The sequence below is a fragment of the Emys orbicularis genome, chromosome 23 (genome assembly GCF_028017835.1).
Source record: "Emys orbicularis isolate rEmyOrb1 chromosome 23, rEmyOrb1.hap1, whole genome shotgun sequence".
NCBI lineage: Eukaryota > Metazoa > Chordata > Testudines > Emydidae > Emys > Emys orbicularis.
This window is the reverse complement of record NC_088705.1, coordinates 9741334-9750425: the sequence shown is the minus strand read 5'-3', so window position 1 is coordinate 9750425 and position 9092 is coordinate 9741334.

Sequence of the window (9092 nt, the reverse complement as noted above, 5' to 3'; positions counted from 1 at the left end):
AATGATTTAGCTTACGGACACAATGCAGAGTGATTTTGGATTGTTAGGTGGTACTCAGCAGTGAGGGGTTTGATCTCCACTCAACATAGCATTTCAGAATGTCCTTCACCCCCGCTACACCACTACTGTAACCCTTCAGGCCAGAGCTCTCCGAGAGGAGCCAGGCACATTCAGTTTGCGACAGGGAATTTACCTTGCCTGACTCACTTTCTTCCTGCTTTTACAGTGGAGCTTTGGACATAGGCCAGTTGCTAAAGAAGAGATTAGAGCCATTGGCAGAAAAGTGACACAAACATGCTAGTTGTCCCATGAAGAAGGGTCCAGGAGTCAGCGCATCTCAACTCCAATCCCATCTCTATGGCAACATAGCCTATTTTGGCCTTACCCAGCCAAACTTTAAATACCTTGGCATTTGAGTCTATCCATCTCCAGGCTACAGGAGAGTCAGTTGCCTCAAAAAAATGGGCTTTGTTCTAGGATTCCTTTGTCAGTTCCAGAACTTTCATCATCTGTTCCTTCTAATATTCTTGGTGACCTTCAGAGTTGACAGCAATATTCCAGTGTAGGTGTCGCACTGCCGAACTTCTAGCAGCAGCAAAGGGAGTTTTGCCTGGGAAGAATGAGAGCGCATGGATCTGAGGCTCTGCAGTATGCAGAGAGGGGTGACCTTTGTATTGGCTCTGGCTCAAAACATTGGCCTTGAGACGTCCTCTCCCTCAGGGCCGACTTTAGGTCGATTCCCTGGAATCGGGCCCCGCTCCGGGGGTCTTCGGCAGCATGGGTCCGCTCTGGGGGTCTTCGGCGGCATTTCGGCGGTGGGGGGTCCTTCGGTGCCGTGGAAGACCCGGAGCGGACCCCCCGCCGCCGAAGCCCCAGACCGCCGCTGGGTATTCAAATCGGGCCCCGCGGGTCATAAATCCGGCCCTGCTCTCCCTCACACTATACCTCCTACCTTTCAGTATGTGCCCAGCCATTTCAACCCTGCTAATCCTTTCACACGTTACTCGTTCGGAAACAAGTCTTGATTTAGTCCAATTGCCAACATATCAAAATGACAAGCAAAACAAGCATTTATTTTTCAGATTTTTTTGTTATTATTACACAAAAATGAGTGAACTAAGCTGGTACAGATGGTAAAATTGAGAACATTTCTCACAAGAATTACCTGTAAAGCTCAATCAGAACACTGAGCTAATGCTTAATGTAATGGTTTTTCTGTAGGCGTAGTTATAAACAAACCTATAATCAGGTATTTAAATATGTAAAACCATTTTAGAAAGAATGAGGTATGCACAAAACACAAAAATCATCATTCCATATTGACCTCGGTGTGTATTAGCTTATTACCACACCGCTGTTTAATTCCAAGATCACTAGGGAACACAAATGGAGAAGAGCATCAATGGTTGATACACAGTATATATCTGAGTTATAGGTTGGCTGGTTTATGTTGGGTATTTCTTCCCTCCACTACACTAAATAATCCTTGAGATCTCTCCAATACTGCTATAGAAACTGTCCAGCATAGCCTGACTACAATGTATTAAAATTAGTCACACACACATTAGAATGGAAACATTTACTTTTGTAAAAAATACATGATTTGAGAATGTTCACCTCTAAACGTGAATTGTCTCTGGGCAAGAACATTAGATGAAAATATATTTTACATACACTGATTAAAAAACTCACAGAGGAGGAGGAAATGAAATAAGTTTTTCCCTGAATTACAGCTGTCAGAAATCAGCCCTGACCCATTCATGATTTAAGATCAGACCGTCACAAAGCACAGATGATCAGGGAATAAAGAAAGCTTCTACTTCATCCTCTTCAGAGATATCAAAACCACCTACAAAAGCCTATGAAGTATATAGTAAAAATATGAAAAGTTTGGCACATATTAAAAAAGTTTAAGACACCGCTTTTGTTCAGAGTCCACCTCTCAAAACTCGATCAAAGATTAAACAATAGTAAAAACAGCAAATAGTTCTTTTAGGCAGCTTTACGATTGCAAAATTAATACTGGAATCAAACTCCTTATGAGAGCCATACAACAGCTTCTGAGCCCCTGGAGTATATTGATTATTCTTGAAACAGAAGAATTCTTCCCACCATGCTTAATTTCTAATGAGTTGATTCTAATTATGGTGGGGAAAAGGCCCATTTCAGGGACTCAAGAGGGAGATGTAGTAATTTTGGACAATGTTAAGGATACCATAGATCTAGGTTTTGGTTCTAATTTGGTTGGGAATGTCGTAGGCACTGTCTGCCTTAGAGATTCATTGGTACCGTATAATCAACGTCAACCCAACTGTTCTAATGTCCACTACCTGTAGACACATTCAGTGCTGTAGTAGTGGAAGGTTTTACCCTGCGTCCACATTGATGCTGTGCTAACTGTGACACTTTGTCATCTGTGAATGTATCCCAGAGTTCACAGCACTGCTTCCTGGTGAATTCTGGTTATGCTTCTGTGGTGACTGATGCACCTTAGCACAAGAGTGAGAGAAATACTTGCACCAATTGTCTTACCATAGTAGTATGATGCAATCACATTGTCACTATCTTTAGCACCAATTGATGCTTTTCTTGCCTCCAACTGGGGTCATTTGCACTAATGGCACAGCCAGCAAAATATAAATTGAAGTGATTCTGAGTACAGGTACAAAGCACTTCCCACTGATTTAAGGTCAGAGCCATTGATGACTCTCTGACGTAGACAGAGGGGCCCTGGAGATTTTATATTTTAATCCCACTTTTTTCATGCCATGAGAAATTGAAAACAATCTCTAGCTGTTCATGTGGGGCCCTGCATTTTTGGTTCTGCTACTGCAAAGCTAGACAGAGGGCAGACCATTTGATCTCCTTCCCCAAGCTAAGGATATTTATACAAGGGGTGGTTGAAAGGTTAAAATCCCCTGAGACTTTTTTTTTTAAAGCAATGAAAGTGCTTCTAATTATATTCGGTTTTATAAAAACCTAAAGGTTGGGTCAAAGCCAGGGGTGGGCAAACTACAGCCCATGGGACACATCTGGCCCACCAGCCGTTTTAATTTGGTCCTTGAACTCCCGCTAGGGAGCGGGGTCTGGGGCTTGCCCCACTCCGGTGCTCCAGCCGGGGAGCAGGGTCGGGGGCTGCTCCACGCGGCTCCTGGAAGCAGCGGCATGTCCCGCCTCCTACATGTAGGGGCAGCCAGGGGGCTCCACTCTGCATGCTGCCCCCACCCCAAGTGCCGCCCCCACAGCCAATGGGAGCTGCAGGGGTGGCACCTGCAGACGGGGCAGTGTGCAGAGCCACCTGGCCGCAGGAGCCGGAGAAGGGACGTGCCGCTGCTTTCGGGAGTCGCTTGCGGTAAGCACCGCCCGAAGCCTGCACCCCTGAGCCTCCCTGTGCGCCCCAACCCTCTGCCCCATCCCTGATCCCTCTCCCACCCTCCGAACCCCTCAATCCCAGCCCGGAGCACCCTTCTGCACCCCAAACTCCTCATCCCCAGCCCCAACCCAGAGCCCTCACACACACACACACCCCCGCATCCCACTCTCCTGCCACAGCCCAGAGCCCCCTCCCACACCCTGAACTCTTCATTTCTGGCCCCACCTCAGAGCCCTCCCCCCCACCCCAATTTGGTGAGCCATACAATTTCTATTCCCAGATGTGGCCCTCGGGCCAAAACGTTTGCTCACCCCTGGCCAGGATTTTCCCCCACCAAAATCACAGCCTGAGCCAAGAGAGTCCCTTTAACCTAGGGGATACTGCATGTTTGCTGTGGGGCTCAGGCTACTTCCATGAGCGAGCCAGGTGCTTTTTGTTCAGACAATACCGTTTACAGACATTGAATTATCACGATCACCATAAAAAATGCTGCCAAACCGGAGTCTGTAATGGATGTCTAGTGGTTCAGAGATGCCAGCAGGAGCCAAAACACACAGTTCTAAAGCTAATACTGGGAAACATCCCAAGGGTGAACATCACTACAACAAGTGGGTCGAGGTGAGCTTTTTGTCACAGGTTACGCACCCCACCAAGGAAGAAAAACAAGATACCCAAACAGTACAGAGCGTTGTGCTTCAGAGAGCAGAAAAGGTGACAACAGCTCTGCTATTTGTCTGTAGCAATTGGCTGCTTTTGATTGTCTACCACGGATGCTGTCTGACCTCCCAACAGGAATGTGCATTAAAAGGTGCTGCCACAAAAGTAACTGTTTATGGCTACTATAAAGCAACAATCATTTTTAAAAATTATCAGACACATGGATTAATACAATTTGTTGGGGAAGTATCAACGCGGCTTTTGTAAAGGAAAATCTTGCCTCACTAATCTATTAGAATTCTTTGAGGGGGTCAACAAACACGTGGACAAGGGTGATCCAGTGGATACAGTGTACTTGGGCTTTCAGAAAGCCTTTGAGAAGGTCCCTCACCAAAGGCTCTTAACCCATGACCACTTAATTTGCTTAAGAGTGAAGGTCCTCTCATGGATGAGTAACTGGATAAAAGACAGGAAACAAAGGATAAGAATAAAAGGTTAGTTTTCAGCATGGACAGAGGTAAATAGTGGAGTCCCCCAGGAACCTGTGCTGTTCAACATATTCATAAATGATCTGGAAAAAGGGGTAAACAGTGAGCTGGCAATGTTTGCAGATGATAGAAAATTACTCAAGATAGTTAAGTCCAAAGCAGACTGTGAAGAATTACAAAAGGATCTCACAGAACTGTGTGACTGGGCAATAAAATGGCAGGTGAAATTCAATGTTGATAAATGCATATTGGAAAACATAATCCTAACTATGCATACAAAATGATGGGGTCTAAATTAGCTGTCACCACTCAAGAAAGAGATCTTAGAGTCGTCAAGGCTAGTTCTCTGAAACCATCTGCTTAATGTGAAGCGGCAGTCAAAAAAAGCTAACAATGTTAGGAACCATGAGGAAAGGAATAGATAAGACGACAATAAATATCATAATGCCACTATATAAATCCATGGAAAGCCCACACCTTGAATGCTGCATGCAGTTCTAGTCGCTCCATCTCAAAACATATATTAGAAATGGAAAAAGAAACAGAGAAGGGCAACAAACATGATTAAGGGTATGGAACAGCTTTCATGAGGAGAGATTAAAAAGACTGGGACTGTTCAACTTGGAAAAGACACAACTAAGAGGGATAGTGTCTCTGGATAAAGTTGAGAAGTGTGAGCAACAAGGGTGATGTCGTGGTCGGAGTCTGCTATAGACCACCAGACCAGGGGGATGAGGTGGACGAGGCTTTCTTCTGGCAACTAGCAGAAGTTGCTAGATCGCAGGCCCTGGTTCTCATGGGAGACTTTAATCACCCTGATATCTGCTGGGAGAGCAATACAGCGGTGCACAGACAATCCAGGAAGTTTTTGGAAAGTGTAGGGGACAATTTCCTGGTGCAAGTGCTGGAGGAACCAACTAGGGGCAGAGCATTTCTTGACCTGCTGCTCACAAACAGGGAAGAATTAGTAGGGGAAGCAAAAGTGGATGGGAACCTGGGAGGCAGTGACCATGAGATGGTCGAGTTCAGGATCCTGACACAAGGAAGAAAGGAGAGCAGCAGAATACGGACCCTGGACTTCAGAAAAGCAGACTTTGACTCCCTCAGGGAACAGATGGGCAGGATCCCCTGGGAGAATAACATGAAGGGCAAAGGGGTCCAGGAGAGCTGGCTGTATTTTAAAGAATCCTTATTGCGGTTGCAGGAACAAACCATCCCGATGTGTAGAAAGAATAGTAAATATGGCAGGCGACCAGCTTGGCTAAACAGTGAAATCCTTGCTGATCTTAAACGCAAAAAAGAAGCTTACAAGAAGTGGAAGATTGGACAAATGACCAGGGAGGAGTATAAAAATATTGCTCAGGCATGCAGGAGTGAAATCAGGAAGGCCAAATCACACTTGGAGTTGCAGCTAGCAAGAGATGTTAAGAGTAACAAGAAGGGTTTCTTCAGGTATGTTAGCAACAAGAAGAAAGTCAAGGAAAGTGTGGGCCCCTTACTGAATGAGGGAGGCAACCTAGTGACTGAGGATGTGGAAAAAGCTAATGTACTCAATGATTTTTTTGCCTCTGTCTTCACAAACAAGGTCAGCTCCCAGACTGCTGCACTGGGCAGCACAATATGGGGAGAAGGTGACCAGCCCTCTGTGGAGAAAGAAGTGGTTCGGGACTATTTAGAAAAACTGGACGTGCACAAGTCCATGGGGCCGGATGCGCTGCATCCGAGGGTGCTAAAGGAGTTGGCGGATGAGATTGCAGAGCCATTATTTTTGAAAACTCATGGCGATCGGGGGAGGTCCCGGATGACTGGAAAAAGGCTAATGTAGTGCCCATCTTTAAAAAAGGGAAGAAGGAGGATCCGGGGAACTACAGGCCAGTCAGCCTCACCTCAGTCCCTGGAAAAATCATGGAACAGGTCCTCAAGGAATCAATTATGAAACACTTAGAGGAGAGGAAAGTGATCAGGAACAGTCAGCATGGATTCACCAAGGGGAAGTCGTGCCTGACTAACCTAATTGCCTTCTATGATGAGATAACTGGCTCTGTGGATGAGGGGAAAGCAGTGGATGTGTTATTCCTTGACTTTAGCAAAGCTTTTGATACGGTCTCCCACAGTATTCTTGCTGCCAAGTTAAAGAAGTATGGGCTGGATGAATGGACTGTAAGGTGGATAGAAAGCTGGCTAGATCGTCGGGCTCAATGGGTAGTGATCAATGGCTCCATGTCTAGTTGGCAGCCAGTTTCAAGCGGAGTGCCCCAAGGGTCGGTCCTGGGGCCGGTTTTGTTTAATATCTTTATTAATGATCTGGAGGATGGTGTGGACTGCACTCTCAGCAAGTTTGCTGATGACACTAAACTAGGAGGCGTGGTAGATACACTAGAGGGTAGGGATCGGATACAGAGGGACCTAGACAAATTAGAGGATTGGGCCAAAAGAAACCTGATGAGGTTCAACAAGGACAAGTGCAGAATCCTGCGCTTAGGACGGAAGAATCCCATGCACTGCTACAGACTAGGGACCGAATGGCTAGGTAGCAGTTCTGCAGAAAAGGACCTAGGGGTCACAGTGGATGAGAAGCTGGATATGAGTCAACAGTGTGCTCTTGTTGCCAAGAAGGCTAACGGCATTTTGGGCTGTATAAGTAGGGGCATTGCCAGCAGATCGAGGGACGTGATCGTTCCCCTTTATTCGACATTGGTGAGGCCTCATCTGGAGTACTGTGTCCAGTTTTGGGCCCCACACTACAAGAAGGATGTGGAAAAATTGGAAAGAGTCCAGCGGAGGGCAACAAAAATGATTAGGGGTCTGGAGTGCATGACTTATGAGGAGAGGCTGAGGGAACTGGGATTGTTTAGTCTCCAGAAGAGAAGAATGAGGGGGGATTTGATAGCAGCCTACAACTACCTGAAGGGGGGTTCCAAAGAGGATGGAACTCGGCTGTTCTCAATGGTGGCAGATGACAGAACAAGGAGCAATGGTCTCAAGTTGCAGTGGGGGAGGTCTACGTTGGATATTAGGAAACACTATTTCACTAGGAGGGTGGTGAAGCACTGGAATGCGTTACCTAGGGAGGTGGTGGAGTCTCCTTCCTTGGAGGTTTTTAAGGCCCGGCTTGACAAAGCCCTGGCTGGGATGATTTAGTTGGGAATTGGTCCTGCTTTGAGCAGGGGGTTGGACTAGATGACCTCCTGAGGTCCCTTCCAACCCTGATATTCTATGAGATCACAGAGGTCTATAAGATTATGAATAGTGTGGAGAAAGTGAATAAGGAAGTGTTATTTACCCCTTTACATAAGAACTAGAGGTCACCCAATGAAATTAATAGGCAGCAGGTTTAAATCAAACAAAAAGAAGTACTTTTTCACACACCACACAGTCAGCCTGTGGAACTTGTTGCCAGGGGATGTTGTGAAGGCCAAGACTATAACAGTATTCAAAAAAGAATTAGAGAAGTTAATGGAGGACAGGTCCATCAATGGCTCTTAGCCAAGATGGTCAAGGATGCAACCCCATGCTTTGGGTGTTCCTAAGCCTCTGACTACCAGATGCCGGATTGGACAACAGGGGATGGATCACTTGATAATTGCCATGTTTTTTTCCATTCCCTTTGAAGCATCTGGCATTGGCCATTGTTGGAAGACAAGATAGTGGGCTAGATGGACCATTGATCTGACCTAGTATACCCACTCTTATGTAAAATCCAATAGTTATTGTATCATTGATAACAGAAGCGTTTTGTGATCTAAAATTTCGTCTCTCTGATCTTAACTAAATTTAACCCCCACTCTCAAACCATGTTTGTCTTGTGGCCAAGTACTTGCATAAAGTAAATGCGGATGCTCAGGATGGTTAGAGATGAAGGATCAAAAGCATTTTGTCTGGGCAAGTTCTCCTTCATTCTTTGCACTTGGAAAATTCTCAGGTGCAGTTTTCAAAGCAGCTAGTTAAAAAAAAAAAAACTTAAATTTTATAGGAAGTAACGTGCAAGAAACAATATGAACCTTCCATTTAAAAAAAAATAAACGGTTACATTTTGCTTCTGAAGAAGGACTTTACATAATGCAAATTGGAAACATGAAACGTGCAAAAAAATAAATATGGACAGTAGCATGTTGCAACCATACAGGAAATGGGAGAATTTCTGGATGACCCTGGCACTTTAGAGTCACGTCCAGGACATCTCATAGAATAAGAACTCTCAAGGCACTGAACACTGAAGACATTTGTTGACCAATTCCCCACTGCCACTTGCATCATATAAATTTCATAATCTCCCTTTGAAGGCAAAAGCTTGAATAAATAAAATGGGTCTTACACCATGTCATGAAGCATCTGGGAGTGGATTATTTCCAGAGCTGAAGGCTCTCCAACAGGACATCCTACCTTCAGATCTAGACATTGTCAGCAAAGGTGTCCTAGGCTGATTGAGTTGCTACAGTGGCCAAAGAGAGGCCATCTCAACTACTTAGGACCTAAATACGTAACAGTTTATAGATCAGAGTCAACACCCTGAATTGCACCCAGAAGCAAAGAGAATTGGTGTCATTTGCGAAATGCTTGTAGAAACCATTCTA